The sequence below is a fragment of the Loxodonta africana genome, unplaced genomic scaffold (genome assembly GCF_030014295.1).
Source record: "Loxodonta africana isolate mLoxAfr1 unplaced genomic scaffold, mLoxAfr1.hap2 scaffold_56, whole genome shotgun sequence".
In the NCBI taxonomy this organism is placed as follows: Eukaryota; Metazoa; Chordata; class Mammalia; order Proboscidea; family Elephantidae; genus Loxodonta; species Loxodonta africana.
This window is the reverse complement of record NW_026975283.1, coordinates 761,736-779,166: the sequence shown is the minus strand read 5'-3', so window position 1 is coordinate 779,166 and position 17,431 is coordinate 761,736. Positions and strand designations below refer to the sequence as shown.

Sequence of the window (17,431 nt, the reverse complement as noted above, 5' to 3'; positions counted from 1 at the left end):
CATATGAAAAATGAAGTACCAATATCTGCTCTACCTTATTCTGAGTTATCATGAGAATTTAAAAAAAGATTTACACACAGACATTTACATGACTATGTGTTTGATGGAAACCCTGGTGGCGTAGTGCTTAAGTGCTACGGCTGCTAACCAAAGGGTCGGCAGTTCAAATCCGCCAGGCTCTCCTTGGAAACCCAATGGGGCAGTTCTACTCTGTCCTATAGGGTGGCGATGAGTCGGAATAGACTTGATGGCACTGGGGTTTTTTTTATATGTTTGATGCATTATGCATCTTATCTATGTGCTTTGAAATCTGAAAAACACCATTCCAATGTAATTAAGCAATAATTTTATTGTTGGAGAATTCCTTCTTAAGAACATATTTTCAGTTCTGTTGACTCATTTTTGTGTCTATTATCCCTGGCTCTTTAGGATCTTGAGTGGTATATGCTTTACAACTAAACTGTTTTGACAATTTATCATCTATGCCTCTAGTAGTCAAGATGTGAGCTTCTCTGATGTTCATGACATAATGAATGTCTGGATGATGTTTGTCTTACTTATCTAGTGCTGCTAGGATAGAATTACCACAAATAGGTGCCTTTAACAAACAGGGGGCTAGAAGTTTGAATTCAGGGTGCTTTCTGTCTCTGTTGGCTCAGAGGAAGGTCCTCGTCTCTTTGAGCTTCTGCTCCTGGGTAATCTTCATGTGGCTTAGTATCTTTCCTCCCCTATCTTGCCTTCCCAGCTTTCTTGTTTCATCTGTTTTATCACTAATTCTGTCTCATTAACATAAAAAAGACAACCCATCCCCAAATAGGAATATAACCACAGGCATAGAAGCTAGGATTTACAACACGTTTTGGGAGGGTGCAATTCAACCCACAGCGATGCTTTTGGTTGGCATGATGGAGGGAAACTACTCTTTATCTTTGTCTTGAACTTATTCCCTTAACTTAGCTTTAAAATAGAATATTGAGCTTCTCTATCTATAAATTTGACTTGCATATACTTTCTAATATTCTAACAACCTCAGTATTGTTTTTACTCATATATAACCTTCTTTATTCTGAATTCCCCAGGATACTTCTTCTAAAAACTTTATTTGGAGATCATTAATAAAGTAAGACATTATGCAATATGTACTAGAAGAGAAGAAACCACATGCAGAGAGAAAAGCACAAATTTCTCAAGGATAGATTGAAAAAAAAAGTGAAGAATTCAAAATTATGTAAAAAGTGAGCTATAATTTTAACTGGAAAGATCCAAGTTCCAAACCAAGTTCTATTAGATGTAAACTTTCAGACTTAGAACTGAGAGGAGATATGTTAGCAGAGTGATCAATACATAGAGTCTGAAGTCACATTGTCTAGTTTCAAACCTCACCCCACTGTTCATCAGAGGTGTGACATTTAACAAGTTCTTTGATATCTCTGTGCTTTGTTTTCTTCATCTGTAAAACAGAAATAATAAAATAATATATGCTTTAAGGTTGCTGCGAAGATTAAATAACTTGACTTAATCAGATTATTAGATGCCAGTACTCAGTACCCATAATAAGAGTGGTTATTTTCATTATGATTTTCACTACTGGATTTACAAGAGAGATTTTCCATTTTTCAAGAATATTAATTCAAATTTTTTATATATCCATAATAAAGCTATACCATTGCATTAAAATATTAAGTTCCTTTGCTGAGTGGCTGAAATCATATCAGCACTGTGGATGACAATAGTTTTCTTATGATGATCAGAAGCTAGGATTGAGAGTTCTAAATATCTCTAAGACATAAAAAAGAGAAACATCAATCAAAAGTATGTAATAGCATCATTACAAGGGACCCATGATAAGAGGAAAGCAGAGATAAAACAAGATCTTGGTAGTGAACAGTTTGGAATCAAAAGCAAAGGAATGTGGGCATTTAGATGACAAGAAATGAAATAAAAAATTTAGTGGTGGTAAGGCACATGCTATATTAAGAAAACAGATCAGTATGAACCCTCTAGTTTGGTCAGACTCAAAAGCTGTGGTAGAAAAGTTGGAAAAGTAAGTCGCCTTCGTAGCTGAAGGCCATAAAAGCCAAGTTATAAATATCTGATATTCTCTATTGGCAAAGTAGAAAATTTGGAGGCATAAAAACATAACAGCACCTTCTATTAAGATTTATCAGGCACCTACTCCAAGTTGTTTAATGGAATTTAGCCATCTTTTTTTTTTTTTTAACTGAATTTAGTCCATTTGAACTTTGAGCTTTTCTATAACAAAGTGCCTATCTTCTTCAAGATTCTGGAGACCTACTGAAGACTTTCTTTCCGTCCCTGCACTTAGAAAGTCAATGGAGAGGATTCAAGTAGATTCACTGTAAAACACCAAATGAAATCCGTTGCCATGGAGTTAATTTAGACTTCTGACAACTCCGTGTGTTACAGAGTAGGACTGCTCCCGAGGGTTCTCTGGGTTGTAATCCTCACAGAAACAGTTCACCAGGACTTTCTTCCACGGTGCCACTGGGTGGGTTTAAACTGCCACCCTGTAGGTTACTAGACAAGCACAGACCCTGTACACTGCCCAGGGATCTGGATTCACTGTAGCCTCAACAAAATAGAGACTGGCTCTGAAGTTATCCCAAATATGATTCATCAGTGGCTTCAGACTTGTCACTTCCTTTCTTAAAGAAGGATCCAAAGTGCTAACTCTCAACTCATCTCTGTGGGAGGCAAAAAACATGTAGGGAGCCCAGAGAGGTGGATTATAATCTCATCTATGTCTTTAAATGTCACTTGACCTTGGTCAAGTTGGTTCGTACCTAAGCCTGAATATCCTTACTTTCATTGAGGGCGCTCAAGAAAATAATTTTCCTCTCAATTTTAACATAAGAACCTTGTCACACAGTAGAGCAGTCATTAAAATTTAAATAAAAAGTCTCACACAATTAGATGAAATAAAAACAGTATGTATTGCTATACTCGTGTAGGTTTTCACTGTGAGAATGATTAACTCATGCTTAACAAAAATACAGACTGGGATATAATAAAATGGATAGTTCTGGAATTCTTTAAGTGGATTCTCACAAGCTTTTACTGAGATGCCTGTTCTACATTTCTAAACAGCGAAGGAGAACATAAATTCAGCAATCCCCTCTCCCTCATTTTACCCCATTGTCATCCCTTAAAAACACGAAGTTCGCATTCAAAAAAATGTGATGAGTCATAAATAAAATGGTTACTATGATTTTAATAATCTCTGTCTGCGGTGCTCATCATGGCTTTCAAGCCCTCCAGCTCTGTAACAGAATCTTGCTTTTTACTTTTCTTCTCCGGACTTCTGCCAATGCATGCTCCAGTCAAGTCTGACACTTAATGTTTCTCATTAGTATACCCAGACCATCTCATTCCGATTTTTTCACATCCGACGTCAGCTGAACACCCCTACCTCTGCTACAACCTAAACTTTCATTTCTACCTATGGAGAGAGTACCCAGTTCAAAAAACATCTCCTCAGAGAAGCCTATCTGTATTTCCCCAAGTCACTCTCTTGCTAGTGGCCTTCCACAGCCCAAAACTAAATATTTGTTGAATCATGTAGTCCCTGATTATATTCTTCTCTCATTTTTGCTTCAACATCTTTTGTCCATTGATTTTATAATATCGCATGAGTTAAGTAAGGCAAGTTAGCTTTTTTCTACTTTGTGCACTTTGTGTTAAGCTGGGAGGCAGAGTTTAGCAGAGAGCAGTTAGAGTAAATCCAAGACCAAAACCAGTCTTTGGTCTCCATAGCATTCTCTCTAACACTTCACCCTACACTGCCGTACAAAACATCAGTCTCCAGCTATCCAAATAGAGCCAACACAAAGCCCAGGAAACATAAACAGGTAAAGAAGGAAGCTGCTGGCGTGTTCATGCATGGAAATTCCAGAATGGGTAAAACAAAGAGATCAGCATTTTATGTTCATACTTGAAAAATAATACTGAGGAGGGGGTAAAGAAAAAAAAAAAGAGTCAGATCAAAAGGGAAAAAAATAAGTCATTGTGGCTAAGAGAAGGAGGAAGGATCAGGATGGGGATAAAAGGGAGAAATCCCTAGGGCAAGCAAGGGTGAGCAAAGAACTATGTTAGGGATTAAATAGTCTATCCCAGGATTTTATTAAAGAGATTTCTTCTCCCTCCTCCATGCCTCATGTTGTCTTTTTCTCCAACTCCAGAAGTAGGTGTGGTTTTAGGCTCTAAGCAGGGTTGACGGTGGGTCCTGGACACCCAATATTGTATTCACTTATGCATCCTCATGCTTTTCCTGAACTTAAACCTTGCAAATAGTCTGAAGGTAGGATATTCTTTCAGGTTGGTCTTGGTGCCAGGGAATAGTTTGTTTCACCCCCTTTTTTCCATCAGAATTGGCCTCAGAGGCAGGGATGCACCAAGCAGAGCCCAGTGAAAGTTGAGGGTCCCTGAAACATCAGAACCTTCCCATCACTGTGGGAAATACGTTCCTGGAACTTCAAGTTTCTTAGGAGACATAACTAGATGATGGTAACTGTCCTAAAAAAATGGGGTGGTGTTGGAAAATTATACAGAAGCAGCACTGAAATGGGAGGCAAGAGAAAGGAAATATTTCAGCGGGGTTTGAAAAACCTACCTTTTTTCTTGTAAGTGAAGGAATAACATTCAACGGAGAACTCATAGTCTTCTCTTTTTCAATTCTAATTTACTTTGAAGATTAACTATGCACAGTGCATTGCAACATGCAAATTGTACTTGAGATAGGTCTACTGTGGCTTTCTGTTGCAGGAGCTATCAGAAGAGAAAATAAATGCCCCACAGATAACTAACTCTTCCTAGAAGGCCTGAATTAAACTCTATGAAAGGGTCTGTAATGCTAGCAAGAGAAAATTTTTTTAAGTTTCTTATTTCTGCACTTAAAATTTTCTAAAACAAAAAATATTCTCATTATTCTATGGTAGAAATTTTTCTAATGTCAGTTCTACTACCCTCAAAACACTCCCTGACAAAACACATGAATTAAGTATGTCTTTTTCTTCTTCCTTCAGATATTTATAGGGGTTTCATAAAAGTTCACAGATGCCCAGAACTGCATTCCAGCCTCCAGAGGCCAAGGACTGCATTTCTCCCCACTCATCGACTCAACGGCACTGGGTTCAACCCTGAGAGATTGGCTCAATGAGCTACTTTGCACAGCTAGCCCAACAGCACAGCAAACCATGAAAAAATATAGCAGCAAACCATAGGGCCAATTAATCCCAGACAAGGTTGTCCACAGTCAGATTTTGTCCTCAGAGCCCTCCTTTCTACTTCATTTGTCCTAAGGGACACCTCCAATTTCAGTTACCAAGTGTTCATGTAGCCACATCTCTGCCTCCACTTCACCCACACACTCTGCTGTAAGGAACAAGCACACTTTCAAACTCACATTGATATGTAGACCACTAAAAGTTACCAAGGAAAGTTACCAAAGGCTTTCTCCTTTAAGTACAATCTTTTCAAATGGTAGGCAAATCTCAAGTAGGTGTGATGCGATTGAATTCTCTGACTCCATTGCTTATGTTTATGTGACTTTAGACAAGTTTATTAACTTCCCTTACTTTCCTATTATGGAACATATTACTGTTAACTATAATAATTATTATTAATCCTAATAATATTAATAAAATATATAACAGAAATTTACATGAAAATTATGAATTAAATTTTCCACAATTTCTAAAATATTTTGAAGTTGATAAATCAGTAAAAAAAAAAAAAGAAGGAAGATGACAGAGGGATTTAAATTTACAACAAGTAACACAAGAACAATTAATTAAAACAAATTTTATTTAAAGATTATTTTTAGCATTGATCTTTTGGACAGAAAAAAACACCAATTTTGAATATGATACTGAAGGAAGTGAGGGACAAGCCATGCAAATATTTGGGGGAAGAATAATTAAGACAGAGGGAGCAAACTGTGCAAAGTTTCTTAGGCAGGAGCATAGCTGGTGTCATGCAAAATGTTGGCAGGAATAATGGTTTATATGTCACAATGGGAAAAAAAGAATTAATAGAGTTAGCAGAAGTAGGCTGTAAATAATGGAGATATGGTTGGAAATTGTTGTTGTTGTATATTGTCGAGATCTGATAAACAGGAGCCAGCTGCAGGATCCAGAACCAATAAAAGCCCACATGCCCTGTCACAATATCCACTTACATTCAATGCAAGCCACATGCCCAAGGAAACTCCCCTTCCACTGATTTACCACTCACAGCAGATCCCATCATGGAGGTGATCACATAACATCAAATCTCATCATGGAACTGATCACAACATCCCGCAACTATCAAACCACTGAGAATGATGGCCTGGCCAAGTTGACACACAACCTTAACCATCACAGTTGGGGAGGAGAGTTAGAATGAAAAATGGAGGCTATGGTGCTGTAAAATATTCCCGGGTGTGCAGTGGTTAAGCACTTGGTTGCTTATCAAAGGTCAGCAGTTCAAACCCACCAGCCACTCCACAGGATAAAGAAGTAGAAGTCTGTTTCTGTAAAGCTTTACAGCCTTGGAAACCCTGTGGGGCAGTTCTACTCTGTCCTGTAAGGCCTCTATGAGTCAAAATCAACTCCAAGGAACTTTTTTTTTTTTTTATTGTAGGGGATTTAAAATATTCTCATAAAAAAAAAAAAAAGGCAATCACTAGTTTGAATAATATTTACACAATTTCTACTAATCTTGAGAATGTATAAAAACCATGGACTTCTTATTGGGCTTTATGAAATAGCACTATCCACTATAATGTGAACACTAAAGATAGAGATTTTCATTTTATCACTGGTACTTGTACTTGACAATAATGGGGAGTCCTTGCTTCTGTGAATCCATTCTCTCCTTCCTCTTCAGTAATAGGTGATACCTAGGTTCATGATCTCCCCAAAAGAGCTCACTTTCCATAGCTTCCTTTGCAGCTTGGTGCAGCTCTGTGACCAAGTTCTTGTCAATTGGATGTGAACAGGAGAAATATGTGTAACTTCCAGGCTGAAATAGCAAATGTTGACATTGTACTTCTCAAGCTTATTTCCCCTTCTTGATACCTAAAACCGGGGGTGAGGGGTGTTACAGCTATAGATGATAATGCTGTAGGGCAATTCTTCTCAAACTATAATGTACATATAAATCAACTAGGGTGAAAAGTCAAATTATGATTCATTAGGTCTGTGTTTTATTGACTCTGCAAAGGCATTTGAAAGTGTGGATCGTAATAAATTATGGATAACATTGTGAAGAATGGGAATTCCAAAACATTTATTTTGCACCTGAGGAACCTGTACATAGACCAAGAAGCAGTCGTTTGAACAGAACAAGGGGAATCTACATGGTTTCAACAAAGTTGTGCAATCAGCATTGTATCCATTCACCACACTTATTCGATCTGTATGATGAGTAAATCATCCAAGAAGCCAGAGTATATAAATAAAAATGCAGCACCAGGATTGGAAGACTCATTAACAACCTGCAATATGCAGATGACACAACCTTGCTTGCTGAAAGCAAAGAGGACTTGAAGCGCTAACTGATGAAGATCAAAGACCACAGCAATCAGTATGGATTACACCTCAACGTCAAAAAAACAAAAATCCTCACAATTGGAACAATAAGCGACATCATGATAAATGGAGAAAATATTGGAGTTGTCAAGGATTTCATTTTACTTGGATCCACAATCCACACTCCTGGAAACAGCAGTCAAGAAATCAAATGACGTATTTTATTGGATGAATCTCCTGCAAAAGAAATCTTTAAAGTGTAAAAAAGCAAAGATGTTCACTTTAAGGACTAAGTTGCACCTGACCCAAGCCATGGTGTTTTCAGTAGTCCCATATGCATGTGAAAACTGGACAATGAATAAGGAAGATTGAAGAAGAGTTGATGCCTTTGAATTATGGTGTTGACAAAGAATGTTGAATATACCAAGGGCTGCCAGAAGAAAGAACAAATCTGTCTCGGAGGAAGTACACCCATAATGCTCCTTAGAAGTAAGGATGGTAAGGTTTCATCTCACTTACTTTGGACATGTTATCAGGAGGGACCAATCCAAGGAGAAGGATGTCATGCTTTGTAGAGGGTCAGCAAAAAAGAGGAAGACCCTCAACGAGATGAATTGACACAGTGGCTGCAACAATAGGCTTAAACATAACAACAATTGTGAGGATGACACAGGACCAGACAGTGCTTCTCTCTGTTGTACGCAAGGTCTCTATGAGTTGGAACCAACTCGATACCACCTAATGACTAATAACAAGGTCTGCAGTTGGCCTAGGATTCTGCATTTCTAACAAACTCGTAGGTGATGCCAGTGATACTAACAGGCGGATCACACTATGAACATAAAAGTTCTAGGAGGTGACCAAGCAACTGCTTGGAAGTAACCTGGGTCTTGTAATGAAAAAGAGAAGAGGTACTGCCCTTCCATCCTGGGCCATTTACATGGGACCATTATATCAAGATGAATAAAATTCCTATATGTTAACCCACTCTATCACTGGGTTTCCCTTTCATAGAAGCCTAGCCTTACTCTAAGAAACTATAAAACTCAAAATATTATCCACAAGAAAGATGCAGCAAAGTGGCAAGGTACAAGATCAAGACACAAACCAGTTGGGTTCCTCTACACTAACAAAGAGAATTCTGAAAGGAAAACAAGAAAACAGTACCATTTAAAACAGTGCACTATTATGGACTGAATTGTGTTTCCCCCAAAATAATTGTTATAATTCCTAGTCTTTATGCCTGTGGCTATAATCTCATATGGGACTAGATTGTTTTGTTATGCTAATTAGACAGGATTAAGGCATGGTGCTGAGCTATAAGAGATTAAACAATCAATCAAGAGAAGCAGAGATGGGGGAAGTGAGATACCTAGCCACATGAAGATTGCCCAGGAGCAGAAGCTCAGAAGAGACAAGGATCTTCCTCCAGAGCTGACAGAGAAAGAAAGCTTTTCCCAGAGCCAGCACCCTGAATTCAGGGTTCTAGCCTCCTAAAATGTGAGCAAATAAATTTCTGTTTGTTAAAGCCACACACCTGTGGTATTTCTGTTATTGCAGCTCTAGATAACTAAGACAGAATTTGGTATCAGGAGTGGGATATTTGTTAACTAGAAGTGGGGGTGTTGCTGTAACAAATATCTACAATGTGGAAGTGGCTTTGGAATTGGATAATGGATGTAGGCTGGAAGAGTTTTAAGGTGCCTATTAAAAACCTATATTTCCTTGAAGAGAATGTTGGTAGAATTATGGACGTCAAAGGAAATTCAGGTGAGGGCTCAGGAGGAAGTGAGAAGAACTATAGAGAATCTTCTATCATCTTAGAGAATACATATGGCTCCAGGAAAAGAATGTTCTTAGAAATGTGAACATTGGATGTACTTCTGTTGAGACAATAAAAGAAAAAGATGAACATGTGACTGGCAGTGGAGGAAGTGTGATATTTTTTATGCAGTGGCAAAGAACTTGTCTGAATTATGTCCAAATGGTGGAAGGTAGAACTTGTAAGTAATGAACTTGGATATCTGGTTGATGAGATTTCTAAGCAAGCTCTTAAAGGGGCCACATGGTTTCTTCTTGCTGTTTATAGTAAAATGCAAGAAGAAAGAGATGACTTAAAAATGAACTGTGCAAAATTAAAACAAAACTTAAAGATTTGGGAAATTCTGTTGTACAAACTATGAAACATATCTTAAGATGTTCACCAAGCATGTGGCTACACAATCTTTTTTTTTTTTTTTTTAAGAGATTAAGCCTGTTACTGATGGATCTAATCAACTACCACAGCAGAAAACACATCATTTTAGGCTGAAGAGGACAGAGAAAAAGGAAAGAACGTTGTCTGTCTTTTGGAGTTCTACAGGCAGGAAATAGGCCAAAAGTAGCCACATCTGTGGTCTCAGAATGCAGAGGATTATGCTAAAGGCGTGAGAACTAATGCAGTTTATTCTGCTGGGATTTGTACTTGCTTGGTGCCCTTTAACCCTTCTTTCCCTTCAATTTATCCTATTTGTAATGGAAATATATAACCTGTGTCTGTTCCAACACTATTTGGGAAGCAGATAATCAGTATTCTATATTTCACAGGTTTACAAATGAAGATGACTTTGCCCCAGGATGGAATATGCCTAACATCTCACCCATATTTGATTTAGATGACTCAGAAGATGAGATTTGAACTTGGAGGTGATTTAAAATTTCTGGCATGATGTGATGGAGTGAATTTGTTTTGCATGTGGCAAGGACATGAACTTTTGGAGGTCAAAGGGTGGAATGTTATGGATTGAATCCTGTACCCCCCAAAAAATATGTTTTTGTTTTTTGGTTACAATCCTATTTGGGAATGGGCTTTGTTATGTTAATGATACAGGATTAATGTAGGGCGTGTCTTGAGTAAATCTCTTTAAAAAAATCTCTTTAGAGATACAAAAAGATTAAAGAAGAGAGCAAAAGAAGTAGAGATGGGGGAAGTGAAACTCCAAGCCACATGAATATTGCCTGGGAGCAGAAACTCAGAAGAGACAAGATCCTCCTCCAGAGTCCACAGAGAGAAAAAACCTTCCCCTAGAGCCAGCTTCCTGAATTCGGACTTCTAGCTTCCTAAAATGTGAGGAAATAATTTTCTGTTTGTTAAAGAAAAACACTTGTGGCATTTCTGTTATAGCTGCACTAGATAACTAAGACATCCCCCAAAATACCTCGGAATAAACCTAACTAGTTTTTTTAGTGGCATAAAAGGCTTATACAAGGAAAATTATAAAACACTGCTGCAAAACAGCCAAAGAGGCCTACATAAATGGAAAAACATCCCATGCTCATGGATTGGAAGACTTAACATTGTGAAAATGTCAACAGTACCCAAAGTGATCTACAGATATAACGCAATCCTGATCCAAATTCCAACATTTTTTAATGAACTGAAAATAACTAATCTTCAACTTTATATGTAAAGGAAAAGGGGCCTGAATAGCTAAAGCAATATTGAATATGAAAAACAAAGTAGGAGGCCTCACACTTCCCAATCTCAAAACTTATTATACAGCCACAGTAATCAAACAGCCTGGTGCTGGTTCAATGACAGACACACAGATCAATGAAATAGAATTGAGAACCCAGATGTAAATCTATCCATCTATGGGCAGTTGAGCTTCGACAAAGAGTTGAAGTTCATTCAATAGGGAAGCAACAGTCTCTTTAACAAATGGCACTGGGAAAACTGGTCAGCCATTTGTTGAGAAATGAAATAGAATCTACACCTCACACCATACACAAAAACTAACTCAAAATAGATCAAAGACCTAAATGTTAAACGTAAAATTATAAAGGAACAAAACTAGGGGACTTAATTTTTGGCATAAATAGCCTATCAAACACAACTGAAAATGCATGAACAAAAGATAATTTAGGTAACTGAGACATCCTAGAAATTAAATACTTATGCTCATCAAAAAAATTAAAAAGAGAACCTACAGACTGGAAAAGTTCTTTGACAATGACATATCTGACAAGGGTCTAATCTTTAAAATATGCAGAAAACTTCAATAATTCAACAAAAAAAGATAAACAACCCAGTCAAAAAATGGAAAAAGGACATGAACAGACATTGCACATAAGAGAATAGATATTCAGATGGCCAACAAATACATGAAAACATGCTCACATCATTAGCCATTATGTTATTGTAGTTAGGTGCTATTGAGTTGGTTCCAACTCATAGCAGCCCTATGTATAACAGAACCAAACACTGCCTGGTCCTGTGCCATCCTCATCATGATATTGGCCACTAGAGAGATGCAAATCAAAGCTACAGTGAGATATGTGACATCCCTGCAAAAATGGCAATGATGAAAAAAACAGAAAACAACAAATTCTGGAGAGGTTGTAGGGAGATTAGAACTTTTATGCATTGCTGATAGGATTGTAAAATGGTACTATGGAAAACAGTATTATGCTTCCTCAAAAAAGCTAAAAATAGAAATACTTTATAAGTCAGCAACCCCACTCCTAGGTATATACCCAAGAGATATAATGGTAGTGACACAAATAGACATAGGCACATCAGTGTTCACTGCAGCATTATTCACAATAGCAAAAAGATGGAAACAACCTAAGAGCCCATCAACAGATGAATGGATAAGCAAATTGTACATACACACAATGGAATATTACCTACACAACTATAAAGAATAATTAGTCAGCAAAACATCTTATAACACAGGTGAATCTAGAGGACATTAAGCTGAGTGAAACAAGTCAATCACAAAAGGACAAATATTGTATGATCCCGCTATTATAAAAAGTCAAGAATAGATATACACACAGAGAGAAACATTCTTTGATGGTTACCAGGGATGGGAGGGGGAAGGATGGGGATTCATTGTCTAGATAGTCCAAACCAAATCCACTGCCATCAAGTTGATTCTGACTCATAGTGACCCTAAAAAAAAGCCTAGAACTACTCCATAGGGCTTTCAAGGAGCAGCTGGTGGATTCAAATTGCTAGTATTTTGGCTAGCAGCTGAGTTCTTAACCACTGTGCCACCAGAGCTCCTTATCGAGATAGCAGACATTTGTTATTTTTGTTGATGGGAAAGGCAATACCAATATGGGCGAAGTCTACACAACCTGACGTTGGTAAATGAAGATACTTGGAAGTACACAAGAAAAAGGAAAAACTTCAGTAAATGCTACAACAAATAAAATTTTGCAACAACAGTAATAACAACCAAAAAAAAATACATGAGTGGTTAAGTAATGTCTTAGTCACCTAATGTTGCTATAACAGAAATACCACAAGTGGATGGCTTTAACAAAGATAAATTTATTCTCTCACAGTCAAGTAGGCTTACAAGTCCAAAATCAGGGCATCAGCTCCAGGGGAAGCCTTTCTCCCTCAGTGCTGGAGGAAGGTCCTTGTCATCAGTCTTTGCTTGGTCTGGGAGCATCTCAGCTTAGGAACCTCAGGTCCAAAGGAAGCATTCTGCTCCTGGCACCGCTTTCTTGGTGGTATGAGGTCCCCCTATCTCTCTACTTGCTTCTCTCTTTTATATCTCAAAAGAGGCTGGCTTAAGGCCCTTTCTAATCTTGTAGACCTCATCAGTATAACTGCAGTTAACCCATCTTATTACATCATAGTGATAGGATTTACAACACATAGGGAAATCACATCAGATAATAAAATGGTAGACAATCATACAAGGGAATCAAGACTTAGCCAAGTTGACAGATACTTTGAGGGGACACAATTCAATTCATGACACACATATATATATTTATATATATATCCACTGCCGTCGAGTCGATTCTGACTCATAGCGACCCTATAGGACAGAGTAGAACTGCTCCATAGAGTTCCCAAGGACCACCTGCTGGATTCGAACTGCCAACCTTTTGGTTAGCAGCCATAGCTCTTAACCACTACGCCACCAGGGTTTGCATGACGCATATGCATATATGTATATAGGAAGGTATTCGTGGATGCATAGGTTTGTCTGTAGGCACATGTATATATATGTGTGTGTGTGTTGCATATATATCCATATACATAATAAAGCACCTGGAAGCACAATTAGAGACTTCCTAGACAAATCTGAACAACTCTCAGGATTGGTTTAAGGGGTTACAAAGCTTAGGATCATAGACTCCTGAGATAACTTAGTCAATTGCCATAACATAATTCATAAAGTTAATGTTCTACACTCTAGTTTGGTAAGTAGAGTCTGGGGGCTTAAAAGCTTGCAAGTGTCCATCTAAGATACAACCCAACTCATCTGGAATGAAAGAGAATGAAGGGAAACTAAAGATGAAAATAGTCCACAGGACTAACAGCCCACATGAACCACAGTCTCTTCTAACCTGAGACCAGAAGAACTGGATGGGCCCGGATATGACTACAGACCATTCTGAGCAGGGACACAGTAGAAGGTCCCAGACAGAATAGTAGAAAAATGTAGAACAAAACTCAAATTTCTGAAAAAAAGTCATACCTACTGAACCAGTAGAGACTAGAGGAACCCCTGAGACTGTCACCCTAAGATATCCTTTAAATTTGGCACTGAAGCCTCTCCTGGTGCTCACCTATCAGCCAAATAATAGATTAGCTTATAAAGTAAACAATATCACCCGTGAGTAATGCGTCCCTTAAACAATCAACTGTATGAGACAAAATGGTCAACATTTACCCCAAAGCAAAGACGAGAAGTCAAGGAGGGGGAAGGAAGTTAGATCAATGCAAATAGAATGGACAAAATGGAAATAATGAGAATGCTGACAAGTTGTGAGAATTGTAACCAATATCATGGAACGATCTGTATAAAAATTGTTAAATCAGAACCTAGTTTTCTCTGTAAACTTTCACCTAAAAAACAATATGATATTAACAAAAAAAAAACTCAAAATATTAATGAGACCACTCTCCTTTTTATGTAATAATACAGTAAAATTTGTGAAAGCTGGAACCTGTGTAAGGCAGAAATCTGTCAGAAAAAGAAAACTCAAATATTTTCCACCACGAGCTGCACAAAATGGTGAAGTACTCTGGACAGCAGCTGAGGTGTTGGAGAGTCAGGGTGAGTTCAGAAGCAGGAGAGAGGAGGATCAGGGACTGCCCAGAAGCTGGGAGAACCTACCTGCTAACATCCAGAGCACTGGCTCATTGCAGCCATTTTGGGACAGGGCAAGGCAACACCACAATCAGGGAACACAGAACAGGAGCTAATCTGAGGAAACTGTAGCTTTATTTTTTTAAGACAACACTAATTGGAGTGGGAGTTCAAAGTACATGCAATTGGAAGGAGGTGAAGAAAAACCATGGTGCTACGAGACAATGCTGTTGAATCTTGCTGAGGCCTGAGAAGGATGGGCACTAAGAAGGGAAGAGATTTCAATGGTAGCAAAGCAAGGGGAATACTTCAGACCAATGGGCAACACAGAGGGAAACAGCTGGCTCCCTGCACACAGTGGGAAAATTTGGGAGAGCCAGAAAGCTTCGTGGAAGCAGAGATGGTAAGACTTCATCACATGTACTTTGGACATGTTTCAGGAGGAATCAGTCCCGGGAGAAGGACCTTAAGTAGAGGGCCATCAGAAAAAAAGGAAGACTGTCAAAAGATGGATTGACACAGAGGCTGCAACAATGGGCTCAAGCACAGCAATGATGGTGAGGACGGCACAGGACAGGGCAGTGCTTCCTTTTGTTTTGCAGGGAGTTGCTATGATTTGGAACCTACTAGAAGGCATCTAACAACAACAACAATGGATAATGATAGTGAATATATTTTCCTATGTCTGTTGACTGCTTGGATGTCCTCTTTGGTGAATGTTCTGTTCATGTCCTTTGCCCATTTTGTGATCAGGCTATTTGCCTTTTTGTTGCTGAGTTTTTGCAGTTTTTTATAGAATTTAGAGATTAGGTCCTTATTGGGTAAGTCGTTTCCAAAGAATTTTTCCCAGTCTGTAGATTATCTATTTATTCTTTTAATAAAGTCTTTTCATGAGCATAAGTTTTTAATTTTTATGAGGTCCCAATTTTCTATTTTGTCTTCTATTTGTGTATGTGTTATGTTGGTTATCCTATTTTTACAAACGATTAGGTCCCATAGTTTTCTCCCTATGTTTTCTTCCAGGGATTTTATGGTTGTAGGTTTAATATCTAGGTCTTTGATTCATTTTGAGTTAATTTGTGTGTATGGTGTGAGGTATGGGTCCTGTTTAATTTTTCTACAGGTGGGTATCCAGTTTTGCTAGCACCATTTATTAAAGAGACTGTTTCTGTCCTGCTGAATGGTCTTTGACTCCTTGTTGAAAATCAATCATTCATAGATAAAAATATGTCCCTGTGGTCTATGTATCAATTGCTGAACAAACACCAGCCCATTTTGATTAAGTGGCTGTGTAGTATGTTTTGATATCAGGGAGTGTAAGGCCTCCTGTTTTGTTCCTTTTCTTCAGTATTGCTTTGGCTATTCAGGGTTTCTTTCCTTTCCATATGAAGTTGGTCATTAATTTTTCTATTTCAGTAAAGAATGTTGTTGGGATTTCTATCAGGATTGTATTTTATCTCTACATTGTTTTTGGTACAATTGACATTTTTATTATACTGTCTTCTAATCCATGAGCACAGGATGCCTTTCCATTTTTCTAGGTCTCTTTTGGTGTCTTATGGTAATGTTTTATCATTTTCGTTGGATGTCTTTTATGTCCCTGGCTACATTAATTCCTAGGTATTTTATCAATTTGGAGGCTAATGATATTGTTTTCTCGATTTTTTTTTTTTTTTTGGAGTAGTCTTTGATAGTGTAGACGAACCCAGATGATTTTTTGTGTGTTAATCTTACACGTTGCAACATTGCTAAATTCTTCTATTAGTACCAGCAGGTTTCTTGCGGAATCTTTAGGGCCTTCCATGAAATCAGTTTTTTTTTTTTTTGGTAATGGGAAATGTGGCATCAAATGTGGATGTAGTAAGCAAAGTACAACCAAAGTAAAATATGAGTGAGCATATATGGATGAATATAGTCATACTGGTATACAGGTAGGTACATAGGTAAGAGCAGATAGAAATATCTATAAAAACAAAACAAAACATTGCCGTCGAGTCGATTCTGACTGATAGTGACCCTATAGGACAGAGTTGAACTGCCCCATAGAGTTTCCAAGGAGTGCCTGGTAGTTTTGAACTGCCAACCTTTAGGTTTGTAGCCATAGCTCTAACTACTATGCCACCAAGGTTTCTGAAATATCTATAAAACCCAAAACAAACCCACTGCAGTCGAGTCAATTCTGACTCATAGCGACCCTACAGAACAGAGTAGAACTGCCCCATAGAGTTTCCAAGGAGTGCCTGGTGGATTCTAACTGCTGTCCTCTTGGTTAGCAGCTGTATCACTTAGCCACTACGCCACGAGGGTTTCCTGAAATAGGCATGTGTAAATATAAATATCAGTACAAGCATATAGATTTGTTGAAGACACAAATACGTATATTCCACAGACATAAGCAAACTCCTTCCATGACTGACTTTTGGGGTTTGAAAGCTTGGGACCATAGTTTCACGGGACAACTCAGTCAATTGTCGTAACATAGTTCACAAAAATCATGATCTGCATCCTAAGGAAGTGACTAGTGTCTGGAATTAAAAGCTTGCAAGCTGACCATTTAAGACACAATTATTTGTCTTTCCTGTCCAGGAGAAAAACAGTAAAAGGTAACCAAAACTCTGAGAAGAGACAAGTCTACATAAGCTACAACGTCATCTACCCTGAGACAAAAAGAACTAGTCAGTGCCTGGCTACCATCACTGACCATTCTGACCAGGATCACAATAGAATGGAAGAAAAATGTGCAGTAGAACTCAAATTGCTATTAAAAAAAAAAAAAGCAAACAAACGAACAGTAGAGAA

At 38.0% G+C, this 17,431-nt stretch overlaps 2 long non-coding RNA genes across 5 annotated transcripts in view; one reads left to right on the top strand and one right to left on the bottom strand.

Annotated features, from left to right (window-relative positions):
* LOC135229841 (uncharacterized) overlaps positions 1-17,431 on the top strand; it is a 637,733-nt gene that overhangs the window by 300,982 nt on the left and 319,320 nt on the right. The window lies entirely within an intron of this gene.
* Positions 1-17,431, bottom strand: part of LOC135229842 (uncharacterized) — a 590,403-nt gene that overhangs the window by 370,666 nt on the left and 202,306 nt on the right. The window lies entirely within an intron of this gene.